Source organism: Leuresthes tenuis, unplaced genomic scaffold, assembly GCF_036924035.1.
Source record: "Leuresthes tenuis unplaced genomic scaffold, fLeuTen1.0.hap1 SCAF_19, whole genome shotgun sequence".
NCBI lineage: Eukaryota > Metazoa > Chordata > Actinopteri > Atheriniformes > Atherinopsidae > Leuresthes > Leuresthes tenuis.
The window spans coordinates 21,304,793-21,319,799 of NW_027325373.1; the positions used below are offsets into that span (position 1 = coordinate 21,304,793).

The following is a 15,007-nucleotide window of genomic DNA, read 5'->3' on the forward strand; positions in this document are numbered from 1 at the left end:
GTACAAGTGAGTTTAACACAATAAAGTAACAAGGTTTGTCCTTAAAAGATACCGAAGAAATAGTTGCATTACTGTGGTAAAAGCTCTCCAATCTCATAAATACCTTATACAGTAACTGTGAATATAGGGAATTGTTAGATCACAGCTAAGACAAGTTCTCGATAAATACTTTAATTTACTTCTCTGCTAAATTTCTTCTTATTTCTTTTCAGTAAAAATTAAAATATGACCAAATGTTGGCAATGAATCAAGAAAAATTCAAATGAATCCTCTGTGAATCATGATTTGTTTTTTTTGTTTGTTTTTTCATTGAATCACAGTGAAAAGTTTAGATATTTCATAATGAAAATACAGTTTAGCAGAAGCTGGTGTAAAAAGTCATGGTCAGCTGTCTTCATCTGGAGAAAATGTTGGTTGTTGTAAAGAGTGAAATCAGAATTGGCAACTTTTAATGAAAGAAATTTGATTTTAAATTAAATTTAAAATATTTACACCCACCTGTGCTCTAATTCAAGTGTTCAGATGCCCCAAATAACCAATAAATTACAGTTTTGTATCATAAAGTTTTTTTCCAAATAGATGTGGATCACTTAACTTTGTCTGAGAATCATTGATCAGGTCAAAAATGCCAGCTTTTCAAACAGCTCCAACACTTGGCATTCCAGATCCTCATAAACCTTTCATACAGGCAGTTGATGAGAAGCATGGTTGCTATACTCAAAGAGAGATGACGTGATAAGTGGGCAATATAACTGTGTGTTTTGCCTCAGTGGTTAGAGCAACTCTATTTTATACTGTATTGTTCTCTCTTGCAAGATATTATTATTAAAGCATCTTATCTCCTCAGAAGAAAATAACTGACTCTGTGCATTACTAAAATTTCCACCGCACCCAGTCTCCTCTATCTGATAAAGTAGAAATACTTTAACCTTTACTTTACTTTAACCTGTATTCGGGTCTTTTGTTAGATAATTCCCTGTAAAGCCTGATTTTAACTCATTAAACTTTGAGTTTCTTTAAACTTTTCTTGAAGTAATTTCAAACAAGCAACAGAACATCTTTTCCATATTGCAAAATAATGTCATACATATTCTGTATCTGCTGAAATAAAGCTATCATGCAGCAATGACAAACCCACCAGCGGAACCAGTGTGGTGGAAGAGGAACCTTTCACTTAGATTTGTTTATTTTTTGGTACATCACATCTTATTTTGTATTGTGGTAGGTCTGAAAACAGTTTGCCGGGTTTCCCATGTTGGAAAATGGGGAAATTCTCACATCAGGGACACTAGATGTTGGCCTTTTGCAGGGGGGATCTGATTCTCCTCCTTCTGGAGATAATAGTGGTCTGCCACACTTGATTTTGTCCTTTCCTGCTCTTGTGAGAGAGGTGCCAACAGAAGCTTAAAATCGTCGCAGGGGCATAGGTTTCAGATCTTGGTGGTAGTAAAACGAAGGAGAGTTCCATGCGAATGCCGCTCAGAAGTGCGGGGCGATGGCCTACGTCGAAATGGAGTCGGTTTCAGATCCCCGAACCTGGTATAACAGGTAATTTATCTGTCAATAGTCATTTTATTATATTTCATGAATTATTCATTCAATAAAGCCACAGTCTTTTTTATTTATGTGAACTAATTAAAGGTATAACTGACATAATTAAGATATATTTAGAGTAGAAATTGAGATGTTTCTTATCTATATTGTATTATGTAACTGCTGTATCATACAGACTGATAACACATTGAATGTTGCCACGGCTCTCTTGCTAATAATTGTCTTTTGTTCATTGAATTCTACTAAAAATGAACAAGTCTAAGAAGAAATACACAATAAATTTTGTGTGTGTGTGTTTTTAAATGGAAAAAAAACTTAGTTGAAGAAATGTTGAATATGATGATGGACAGCAATTCAAATGACATTGAGCAGTTAGAGGAAAGTGATGATGATGAATTGGAGGGTGAAGAATGGACACCTACTGCAATGTGCACTGAAGAAAATTCAGGCAATTCACATTAAGCAAGTCATAGAACTCCCGCCATTCACCTGCTTTACGCTGAATCTCTTCACTTTGACCTTCAGATTCTGGGTGAAAGATATCCTTGAGTAACCTGCACACGAGGACACATGGAGCCTGCCGTGGTTGTGGCGGACCACATACCCCCCTGGATTGCCCCTGAACCCACAACAGACAACCACAACCGCTCCTCCACATTGTACCACAATTGGGGTCCCAAGGACTGCACCGCACCAGTCGACCAGGTCAAAACTACATGTCCAAACGCTGGATAAAGCACAGCCCAACATGGCCCCATCCACCATCTTGTGTGCAGGGTGTGTTGCATTGGGAGACCCCGCATGGAAGTCCCGAAGGAGAGCAAGATGGAGGGGAAACGCAGAGACCCCTGTCCAAGCTCCAACAGAGGCGGACCGCACGGAAGAGACCGAGGCATAGGGCATCCAGAGATAACAAGATCCGTCTGCAGGTTCACCAACAGAGTTTGTTATGACTTTTTGGAAAAGGCCCTTGATGCCAAATTTGATTTGGACCCAAAGAAAAAAACAAGACCAAGGAAAGGCCAGGGTTCCGAGCCCAGAAAAGGGCCAATATGCTGTACGCCCGAGCAGCTCCGGATCTGGCCGATAGATAAACAGTCACATTGCCCTGATCCGCACCAGTTCTCAGTCAGCTGCTTGCCGCCAGCTGAGGCAACCCGCTGGGGCGTCGCAGCTGGGGAGATTCGCGAGTGGGGCACGGGACGCGTCCAGAGTCGTCGACCGTCGTACCCGATCCCCTCCACCGGCCCGCCTTCCACATAGCGTCGGGCGCCACCCCACGAAACCCCACCCCGCACGAGGCACCGCAGACAAGAGCCCTGTGAGGCCGGCTGAACGCCACGCTTCTAGTTGGGCGACTGCTCCCCCAGCCTCGGCACGAACCCAGCCCTGCTTCGCACCCCAGCCCTTAGAGCAAATCCTTATCTCGAAGTTATCTGATTTACCGTCTTCCCTTACCCCCTCTGATCCAACACACTAGAGGCTGTTCACCTTGGAGACATGTTGCGGATATGGGTATGGCTTACGCACCCTTCACAAAGAAGAGAGAACTCTCCCCGGTGCTCCCGCCAGCTTCTCCGGGTTTGTTTGCATTACTGCACTGGACGCCTCGTGGCGCCTATCTCTGCCACTCCAGGTTCGGGGATCTGAAACCGACTCCATTTCGATCGGCCGGGGGCAACGTAGGCCATCGTCCCGCACTTCTGAGCGGCGTTCTCCCATCCCTTAGGACCAACTGACCCATCTTCAACTGCTTTTCACATGGAACCCTCCTTCGTTCTACTACCACCAAGAAACCTATGCCCCTGCGACGATTTTAAGCTTCTGTTGGCACCTCTCTCACAGGAGCAGGAAAGGACAAAATCAAGTATGGCAGACCACTATTATCTCCAGAAGGAGGATAATCAGATCCCCCCTGCAAAAGGCCAACATCTAGTGTGCCCCCTGATGTGAGAATTTCCCCATTTTCCAACATGGGAAACCCGGCAAACATTGTACAGGCAATCATTTCAACCATGTCTATTTCGTGAAATGTGGTGTCCGTCTTTGCCTGAACAAGGAGAGAAACTGTTTGTGGTGTACCAAAAAATAAACAAATCTAAGTGAAAGGTTCCTCTTCCACCACACTGGTTCCGCTGGTGGGTTTGTCATTGCTGCATGATAGCTTTATTTCAGCAGATACAGATTACGTATGACGTTTTTTTGCAATATGGAAATAATGTTCTGTTGCTTGTTTGAAATTACTTCAAGAAAAGTTTAAAGGAAACTCAAAGTTTAATGATAAGTTACATTGTTTCTTTATCATTCAAATGGTCATTAGTATGCCCTGAAACTGTGTATATTACAGTGGTCTCTTAAAGTGAAACAAAGTTTACCTGTTTTGACAATAATTAAAACCAGATTCATTCTGCGGGAGGCTCCCTGGGGTTGTAATTGCAAGACAGTTTCTCCTGAAATGCCTCAAGTCAAGATGAAGCACAGGTCTGCTACTCAGGCTTTGTGGACTCTTCTTTTATAACGAACCATTACACAGAAAACTGTGAATTGTGGTCAAAACATTTTTCAGACGCTCCATTATATTTTCACCCTCAACTCCTTATCATCTGAGACTTTTAACTGTAATACCTCTTGTGCTCGGGCAGGAATCTCTACACTGGCACAAGGTCTCCATCTTCTGCAGAGAGTGCTGCAGGAGTGGTGACAGTGCAGCTCAGATGAGGTTTCTCTGGAGAATCATGCTGCTCTCCAGCAATCTTAGGAATTTTCTGAAGTAATGAATGAATTATGAATTAATCATTTAGTCACCAATCATTCAGTAATTATCTGAATGTAACTTGAATCTTTATGGAAGTAAAAATTCTCCTCAGCAGCACTTCTCCCATGGTGAAAAGTAAATGTGCCAAGAAAACATCAACTTTACCACATTTGACTGTATTTGCAGTCAAACTTAGTATACTTAAACTTTGGTTTACTTTACTTTTTTTAAAGACACACACAGATAAACTAACACAGACAAAAATCTAAGAACAGAAGAAAATATAGAGAACAAAACCAACAATGTCATGAATTTACTTAAAGTCCAAGACGTCAGCAGTTCGTCATACTAGAACGGAACCTGACTGTTAGTCAGTTAGTCAGTGTTGAAATTATGTTTGCAGAGTCCAATAACCTCCACACACATATGTGCACTACAACATATACAGATAAACTGGCTGTTTCAGCTTAGAAACCAGTTAAAAAGTTTGTCATTGTTCAGCTTGATGTTATTGTCTCATTCATCTCCATAACGTAGTTGCATTGTACTGCCATTAAACTGGTCAAGCACGAGGTCGCAGATAGATTAAAAAAAGAAACGGGTTTTATTTACCCAAAGAACATAATATCAGGGCCCTTTAAAGAGGTCAAATGAACAAAACTAATTAAAGTCATAATAACGTCAAACCAACTGTTCAAATGATAAGTAATTTAACAAAGCAACCAAACTGACCTCCCAAACAGGAAACAAAGGAGAACTTAAATACTGGCTGATCAGACCAATTTTCAACACACAAGGGGTAACACATACTAACAAATAAACTAAGAAACAGAACCTAACAGTTAATTTAATAATCACTCAAACAAAGAATGAACAAAATAACTAAATAAACAAATTACTTGTAAATCTAAAGGAATACCTTTTAACATCTAAAGGACTTAAACTACACCGTGTCCCCCCCGATGAAGCTGCCTTGGTACAGGCTCATTGCACTTCCTGTGTATGTAGCTTTGCCTGCAGCTTGTGCTCACTTTTGCACCCCCCCCCCCCCCCCCCCCCCCAAGCTCTCACATGCCTCCCCCCAGCACCCATAGAAAAAGAAAACAGATTTAACATATAAAACAAAATACAATTAGATCTAAATGTGCTCACTTACAAATTACAAACAGAAATAATGTATTTCACCTTAGTTTAAACAAATATGTAAACAAAATGATATCAAGAAATACACATAATATAACTGAAAGTGTTGGTGCATGGGGTTACTGACTATTTAGCTGTGCGGCTGTAGGTGCAGCCACTTGCGACTGATGTAGGCAACAGGATGCAGATCGCGGATGGCCACCCTTCTTGAGTCTGGTTCTCGCAGAGGTTTCTTCCTGTTAAAAGGGAGTCATTCCTTTCCACAGTCATCACAGGCACGCTCAGGACGGGAGATTGGACTGAAGACAAGTTTCGGTGCAATCTGTTGGTTTCCTTAGCTAGGATATTAGTTTTTGAATTGGCTCTATATGAATTAATTGGATTATGATTACAATGAATTTAATTCCAATTGGCTTGAATTGGACTATATTACTTAAGTGCCTTGAGATGACAATTGTTGTAATCTGGCGCTATATAAATAAAATTGAATTGAATTGAATTGAATTTGGAAACTTCCACGTGATGAGACGATCTTTGGAGGCCTGGGGATGATCCTGCACAAGATGGACGTCCTCAGACTGAGGAGTCACAGCCGCAGCAGAGACCTGGGATGGTTCTTTTTCCTCTTCGTCATTTACTGTTTGAGGAGACGGGGAATCCTCAGAGGCCTGGCATTGTTCTTTTTCCAATAGGTCATTTTCTGACTTGTTGGTGGGTTCTTTCATTATCGCCAAAAGTAATGGTATATGTATAGAAATCCTCAGGTAAATCGTCGTCTACCATGTCACACCACTGAAGTTGAGCAGATGATATCTTGGTTTGACTCATTTTGCTTGTTGTTTTTAAGAGCTTGTCGAAATTACTATTTAAGTGTTGTTTTTAAGAGCTTGTCAAAATTACTATTTAAGATAGTAATTAAGTGTTGTTTTTAAGAGCTTGTCAAAATGACTATTTAAGATAGTAATTAAGTGTTGTTTTTTTTAGGCGATGTGAAAACCGTTTATTGTGGCTTTCAAATTTGCTTCGAAAACTGGACGTGTTTCTTCAGATAAACTCCTGCCGAACTGTGAAAAAGGAATGAAAATGTCTGGCCTATATAACATTTGTGATGTCAAACAACATCAGAGGTGACATCAATTGTGATGTCAAACAACATCAGAGGTGACATCAATTGTGATGTCATCATCAGTGATGACATCTCATTTTAATGATAAAACTAAAAAAGAGCAATGGCGCTCCGTTCTCAGCCACCATCTTGTGTGTTGTTTTGCTCTCTTGTTCAGTTTTATGATTATACATTTTTAAACTTTTTTTCTGTGAAATCTCAAAATATTATTGTTCAGGTCAGTTTTAATGCATTAATTGTATGTTATGGTACTCACGACTGCTTTCTTCATGCCTCCATTGGAAAATTGGACCTTATTCTGCGATGATCTGCAAGTTTGAAGGCCTCTGTTCTGTCTCTCTTCTGGTCTGTGATTCCAACCACAGATCTGGATGGAATTGTAGTCCGGATTCCAGAATGTTGATTTTTGTTCTCTGTTAATCACTTGAAGACTTCAGCTGAATACTTCATGTCACTGTCACGTTGGAAGGTCCACTTCTGCCAGTTTTTCAGTAACCAGTGTAATGTTTCCCACCAGCAGTGTTTACCAAGACAGAATAATATAAGTTTTTAAACTTTTTCCAAAACAAACCTTTTTCCACATTTGATATGTTTTACCTGCAATTCCATTCAGTTTTATTTATATAACGCCAAAAACAAATGTCATCTCAGGGCATTTCAATGATATAATCCAATTCAGGCCAATTTGAGTTCAATTCATTGTAATCCAATGAATCCAATTCATTCACACCGAGTCAATTCAAAAACAATTTCCTGACTAAGAAACCCAACAGACTGCACCAAAACTTCTCTTCAGTCCAGTCTCCCAAACTTGCATTATATCTAATTAGATATCACGTCCCATTTTGAAAGTGGGGTTTTAAGCCTCAAATATAAAGTGATTTTTAGGTGGCTAGAATGGAATAGAATAGAATAGAATAGAAAAATACTTTATTCATCCCCCAGTCGGGAAATTCAAATTAAGTCAAGTAGCTCATAAAATCATAAATATTTGCAATGATTGTGCATTAAACAACAACAACAATAAAAATAATAATGAATGACTAATTAAATAAATTTGAGAAGAACATGTCAGCATTCACTGTTAAAAAGCCTTATGACTGTGGGGACAAAGGACCTCCTGAACTTCTCAGTCCTGCAGCTCAGTGAGATGAGTCTCTCTCTGCAGCTGCTCCTCTGTCCTGCCAGGATGCTGTGGAGAGGATGTTTATTGTTCTCCAAAACAGAATATGATTTCCTCCTCATCCGTTGCTCCACCACAGCACCGAGAGGATCCAGCCTTCTGCCTACCACAGAACCAGCCTTTTTCACCAGTTTGTCCAGGCGCCTACAGTTTTTGTCTTAAGTGCAACTCCCCCAGCAGACAACAGCATTGAACAGTGCATTGGAGTGATCAAACATGCATATCATATCTCTACAGACATGAGCAGTCTCAGAAAGAACAGACCGCTCAGGCCCATCTGAACACTGAATGCTAAGGACAAACTTTTTCCTTATGAGCGAATATATTGAACTAATGTGTGAATCATTTTGTTATTATGACTTGGATAGGTACTGTACTTTTCAGCAGCATTAGATTTCTAACATAATACGTCATTTGGCAGGTCAGACTTGATAGTTTGTAGTATATTGGGTCCAAACTCTCTGTCAAGGCAGACAGCATGAAGGTATGTTTACAGACTAAATGTGTCTTTATTCTGTATGAACCTGCCATTGTCTCACTGCTCTTTGTATCAATAATGCAGATCAGGACCACTAAACTCCTGCACAGAATCCCTGATTGTTCAGCAAACATTTAAAGTCAGTGAACATCCCCGGCAGTTGTCACTGCCTCACTTCAGCTGCACTGCAAAGGTTTTCTTTTTTCTCATCTTTTAATAACTTTAATACAATTTTCAGAGATGTAGAGGTCACCATGGAAAGGGAAGTTATCAGGCTGAATGGGCTGTCAGGTGGTGTGCTGGTTAGCAGAGCAAGAGGGTACATACACTTGAACGGTAGGGCAGCCAATTATAGCGCCCAGGGAGCATGGGCGCTGTGGCGAGAGTAGGAATGGAAGGTTATTGGAGGACCCACTCTAAGCACAGAGCCTTACTGGTTGTGGCTCCAGTGGGACACGTTAACCCGGTGGCTTTCTTCCAAACATATAACATACAACTGGTTGCTGACCAGTCTATTGTAAAGGACGGGGCCGCTTAAAGAGATATACTTGAAAACGGTGTTTACTTTTATAAAGACAGTAATTTTAACCCTTTCAAAACATAACTTTTATGTAATTTGTAGTCTTGTTTCCCTGCTGCTCTCTGGTCTGTCGACATCCTCTGGAGAGATGCCCTTCTTGCCCACACTTAAAGCAATGTCTGCAGGAGTCACCTGCAGCTTCCTGACACGCCCTCCAACCCCTGGGCCGACTACTACTAGGTGTGAACGTTTTCTCTGTCAGTCTAATTTGCGTGGCCTCCACTGTCTGTAACATCAACTTTTTAATTTCTAGGACCTCAGGCTTGAGCATTTCTATTGGGTCTATCTCTGGCTTGGGTCCCTGACTTCTTTTACTCTTTCCCCCTGCTTCACGGTGAGTAACAGTGTCAACTACTGTCGCTGAGGCGTCTGGTGGATACACCTCCACCTGCACTTCACTGACTTTTGGGAGCTTGTTTGTGACTATCTTTGTCAGTTTTTGCTGTCTTTCCTGTTCTAAGTTTGCAGCCTCACTGATTCGCTCAATTAACACTTCATCTGTGACAGTACGGTTACTGAGATACAGCTTGAGCTGGAACTTAACCGCATCACTGTAAAGACCAGTCTCTATGGAGCGGAGGAATTTTCTCTGGATTAGCTCGCTCTGGACCAAACTGCTCACCTTCATCACCTGCATCATCATCACTGGCTTTTCTCATCAGCTTCTCTTTCCGTTCTATTGCTCTGAATAAGAAATTCTGTGCTGACTCCTTTGGATCTTGTGTCATGTTCATCAGGCGATGCAGCAGGTCGGAGGAGGAGTCCACCTTGTAGTGACTCTTGAGTATGGTCTTGAGGGTGTGTCAGCCCTCGCTTTATCTCCAACATCTCCCGCAGATGAAGACCTGGGCTCACAGCACGTGTGACTGCTTCAATAATCTCTGCTTCTCCATGTCCTTTCCGCTGTCCAGACTTGATCTGGTTGATGAGGCTTGTGTAGGACACTTTGTCCTTTTGACCAGCTTCCCCAATCTGTCCAATTATCCGGAACTCCCGCCTCAGCGTCACCTCGGGCAGTCTGGTTGGTGCTGTGGTGGCAGTCCTTGTGTCCTGTTCCTTTGCAGTCACAATGGCAGCGCAGGGTCTCCTCCTGCTGCTTGTGTCTTCTGCCTGATCTTTTCTTCCAACACCCTGATTTCCTCTTCCATCTGCTGCTGTAACTTCTGGTACTGCATTTTCAACTTATTTAACTGTGACTTGAGCGACAATCTCAGCCTCAGTTTCTGGTGTCGGCTTTAGAGAGGCCAGATAGGACAGTACCTGCTGCAGATAGTGCTGATATGACTCTGCGGACTCTTCATCCACCTCGATTTCATCTAATGTCGTCTCCACCAACCTGATAATCATCCCACATGTACGTTACACTCTAGATGCTCACTCAAGGAAATAAGCTCCTTCTCTTCCAGCGTCAACAGTATCCTGCTTACTTCGTCCCTTACTTCCTCCATGGTCCTTCTCTGCTCTGTCCGTCTATATTTCTATGCAACTGGGCCGAGGGCTGAATCAACCATTTGCTACCAAAATATGTAGCGTGGTACAAAGTGAAGTTGTCCTCCACTACACATTTAATTTGAAAAAGTATTTTATTTTTGTTCTGCAAAAAGCAAAATATATATGTTATTTATCAACATTACGCCACACACATCTTCACACTCAGGTGTTTGTTCTCGTTCTCACAGCGTATTCTCATAACACAGAAAAATTCTGAACATCTGCACAAAACATCCAAACAATAATCATGACCGTTACATTGCTATTCCAGACCAGTTGTCTTATCTTGTACATTCAATATCAATTTGTTTCTCCAATACACAATCAGCCATTCATATCTACCAAAATAATCACATTAATGAATTCAATTATGTATCTATCTTAACTTATTTATTTATCAACAATAATACGCGAACAGTCCGGACTCTTTACACCGGCTCATAGCTTTCTCTGGCCGTATGCTTGCTCGCGGTTGCTAGGCAACGAGTACTATCAACTGATAGCGTATTTCCGAACCGTTAGGTTTATTAAACTAGTAAAGTTTATGAACAATATGACATAAAATCCAACAGGGACCATAAACTCACACTTTACACATTCACCTATCAAGTGCACAATTACAATCTCCCTTCTTACCTGCAAAAAGCAAAATATATATATTATTTATCAACGTTAAGACACACACGTGTGTATTCTCGTTCTCACAGCGTATTATCGCGAGATTTCCCTTGTCTCTGCACAGTGTAGCGAACGCGCCCTCTGCTGGTGAGACTTAGACACTGCATCACCACATTTGTTAAACAATAAACGCCACACATCTTAACACTCAAGTGTGTGTTCTCGTTCTGACCTCTCTTAAACGGAGTGCAACAAGGCTACCTCAATCTGCCTAGGCCAGGGAAGGCATGTGTAGATGAGCAGATAATTCCGTTCACAGGCCGGTGTCCTGAACGTGCCCGGAAAACCAACCCCCCCTAAAAAAGTGTAATAGGGTTCTCTAACCAACAACTTGGAATCAGAAAGACACGTGCAGACTGTGTTGTAAATATATGGCTACAGTATGTCTAAGTTACTCTTCCCTGGGTGGGCTCGAACCACCAACCTTTCGGTTAACAGCCGAACGCGCTGGCCGAATGCGCCACAGAGACGTTTTTTCAACACACAACACCGGCTCTCTCTGGACTCTGAGGTCCTCTGATCAGGTTTGTTGGTTGTTCCTCCATCCAGGCTGAGAACTAAAGGAGACTGTGATTCAGAGGTTGTTGTTCCTAAACTTTGGAACTCTCTTCCATTAGATTTGAGATGTGTGAGAAAAAAAAAACATTGTAATGTGCTTCAGTTATTATCTTTTTATTATTTTATTTTTATTGTCAAGCACTTTGTGACATTTGTTCTTGAAAAGTTCCATTCAAGTAAAATTTGCTCAATGACTTGAAAGTCAACACAGATTCAGATCTCAGAGTTCATGTGAGACGCTGCTCAGAACAAAACTGTCTGAAGACGTTTTCTTTTATTCTGATTTTCACACAAAGCACAAAAAGGCACAAACAAAACAAAACAGAGAAAATGTGATGAGTTATTTTAAAAATACAATCTTCATTGAGTTCATATTACAGTCACTGGTTTCTGGGACTAGATTTAATGCTTTGCTGCAGGAACTCTGCACATCTGCCAGTCAGCAGGTTTAAACAATCAACGTTTTATATGTGCGTCAAATGATAAATTCTGGTCAAAAATAACTCCAAGGTTCCTCACTGTAGAACTAGAAGCCAAAGAAATACCATCTAGACTAACTATGTAACTAGACAATTAATCCCTGAAGCGCTCAGGTCCAAAGAGTTTCATAGATAAGTACATATAGATAGATAAGTACAGCTGAGTATCATCAGCATAACAATGGAAATTTATGCCATGCTGTCTGATAATGTTACCTAATGGAAGCATGTATAAAGTAAAAAGAATCTGTCCAAGCACAGAACCCTGAGGAACTCCACGACTTACTCCAACGTGTGAGGAAGATTCTTCATTTACAAGAGCAAACTGGAATCTATCAGATAAATATGACTTAAACCAGCCTAATGCAGTTCCTTTAATCCCAATAACATGTTCAAGTCTTTGTAACAGAATGCTGTGATCGATCGTATCAAATGCAGCACTGAGATCCAACAGGACAAGCACAGAAATAAGTCTGCTATCTGAGGCTAAGAGGAGATCATTGGTAACTTTCACCAGTGCCGTTTCTGTGCTATGATGCACTCTGAATCCTGACTGAAACTCTTCAAACAGATTATTTCTATGTAAATGATCACAAAGTTGAACTGCAACTATTTTTTCAAGAACTTTAGACAAAAAAGGGAGATTGGATATAGGTCGATAATTAGCCAACACTTCTGAATCAAGATTAGTTTTTTTAAGTAAAGGTTTAATTACAGCAACCTTAAAAGTCTGAGGTACATATCCCATCAAGAAAGACTGATTGATCAAATCCAATATGGAAGTGTCAATTAAAGGGAAAACCTCCTTGAACAGTCTGGTTGGGATTGGGTCTAACACACAAGTTGATGGTTTAGAAGAGACTATTGCTGTTGTTAGCTCAGAAAGATCAACTGGACAGAAGCTGTCTAAATACAATTCAGGTTCGAAAGATACTTCTAAAGCTGCTCTACTTGATGATACATCAGTGATAATAGTGGGAAGGATTCCATTAATCTTCTCTCTGATAGAAACAATTTCATTGATGAAGAATCTCATGAAATCATCACTGCTGAGAGTTAAAGGAATACATGGCCCAACAGAGCTCGGACTCTTTGTCAGCCTGGCAACAGTTTTGAAAAGAAACCTGGGATTATTCTTATTCTCTTCTATCAATAATGAATAATAAGCAGTTCTAGCTTTATGAAGTGCTTTCTTATACGTTATTAAACTATCTTTCCAGACTAATTCAATTCAATTCAATTCAATTCAATTTTATTTATATAGCGCCAGATTACAACAATTGTCATCTCAAGGCACTTAAGTAATATAGTCCAATTCAAGCCAATTGGAATTCAATTCATTGTAATCATAATCCAATTAATTCATATAGAGCTAATTCAAAAAATTAATATCCTAGCTAAGGAAACCAACAGATTGCACCGAAATGTGTCTTCAGTCCAATCTCCCGTCCTGAGCATGCCTGTGGCAACTGTGGAAAGGAACGACTCCCTTTTAACAGGAAGAAACCTCTGGCAGAACCAGACTCAGGAAGGGTGGCCATCCGCCTCGACCAGCTGGGGTTTGAGAAGACAGAAAAGAGGGAAAAGAGGGGGGAAAAACACCATAACGCCATTCAAAGGATATCTGTTGGAACAGGGAAACATAGGTTAATAACCACAATAATGTCACATGTACATAAAATCAATTTTGAAATTAAACAGGGGGAAAAAGAGAGCAAAGTGAGGAAAGGTGTGACAGATGAGGTCCCCCAGCAGTCTAAGCCTATAGCAGCTTAACTATGGGATGTTTCAGGATTACCTGAGCCATCCCTAACTGTAAGCTTTATCGAAAAGAAAAGTTTTAAGCCTAATCTTAAAAGTGGAAAGGGTGTCTGCTTCCCGGACATTTACTGGCAGCTTATTCCACAAGAGAGGGGCCTGATAACTGAAGGCTCTACCTCCCATTCTACTTTTAGAAACTCTGGGAACAACAAGTAAACCTGCAGTTTGGGAGCGAAGTGCTCTGTTAGGAAAATATCTTACAATTAAATCTTTAAGATATGATGGAGCTCGGTCATTAAGAACTTTATATGTCAGAAGAAGAATCTTAAATTCTATTCTGAATTTAACAGGGAGCCAATGAAGAGAAGCTAAAACTGGAGAAACATGATCTCTCCTGTTAGTTCTCATCAGAACTCTGGCTGCAGCAGTTTGGATCAGCTGGAGGCTTTTCAGAGAATATGTGGGACAGCCCAATAATAAGGAATTACAGTAGTCCAATCTTAAAGTAACAAATGCATGAACTAGTTTCTCTGCATCACCCTGAGACAGGATGTTCCTGATTTTAGCAATATTACGAAGGTGAAAGAAGGCAGTCCTAGAAACCAGTTTTATATGTGCGTCAAATGATAAATTCTGGTCAAAAATAACTCCAAGGTTCCTCACTGTAGAACTAGAAGCCAAGGAAATACCATCTAGAGTAACTATATAACTAGACAATTTCTCCCTGAAGCGCTCAGGTCCAAAGAGAACAACTTCAGTTTTGTCTGAATTTAAAAGCAGACAGTTCTGAGTCATCCAGGTCTTTATGTCTTTAAGACAGGCTTGTAGCCTGACCAACCTGTAGGTTTCATCTGGTTTCATAGATAAGTACAGCTGAGTATCATCAGCATAACAATGGAAATTTATGCCATGCTGTCTGATAATGTTACCTAATGGAAGCATGTATAAAGTAAAAAGAATCGGTCCAAGCACAGAACCCTGAGGAACTCCATGACTTACTCCAACGTGTGAGGAAGATTCCTCATTTACAAGAACAAACTGGAATCTATCAGATAAATATGACTTAAACCAGCCTAATGCAGTTCCTTTAATCCCAATAACATGTTCAAGTCTCTGTAACAGAATGCTGTGGTTGATCGTATCAAATGCAGCACTGAGATCCAACAGGACAAGCACAGAAACAAGTCCGCTATCAGAGGCTAACAGGAGATCATTGGTAAC

General features: G+C 40.7%; 1 protein-coding gene, 1 long non-coding RNA gene and 1 other non-coding gene across 3 annotated transcripts in view; 1 reads left to right on the forward strand and 2 right to left on the reverse strand.

The window, feature by feature from the left end:
• The window catches only part of LOC140276975 (uncharacterized), a 137,808-nt gene that overhangs the window by 103,781 nt on the left and 19,020 nt on the right, over positions 1 to 15,007 (forward strand). The gene's annotated exons all lie outside the window — the stretch shown is intronic.
• ddx56 (DEAD (Asp-Glu-Ala-Asp) box helicase 56) overlaps positions 1 to 15,007 on the reverse strand; it is a 212,546-nt gene that overhangs the window by 18,194 nt on the left and 179,345 nt on the right. The gene's annotated exons all lie outside the window — the stretch shown is intronic.
• trnan-guu (transfer RNA asparagine (anticodon GUU)) lies at positions 11,385 to 11,458 on the reverse strand. Its single transcript has one exon. It is a non-coding gene; the product is annotated as a tRNA-Asn (tRNA).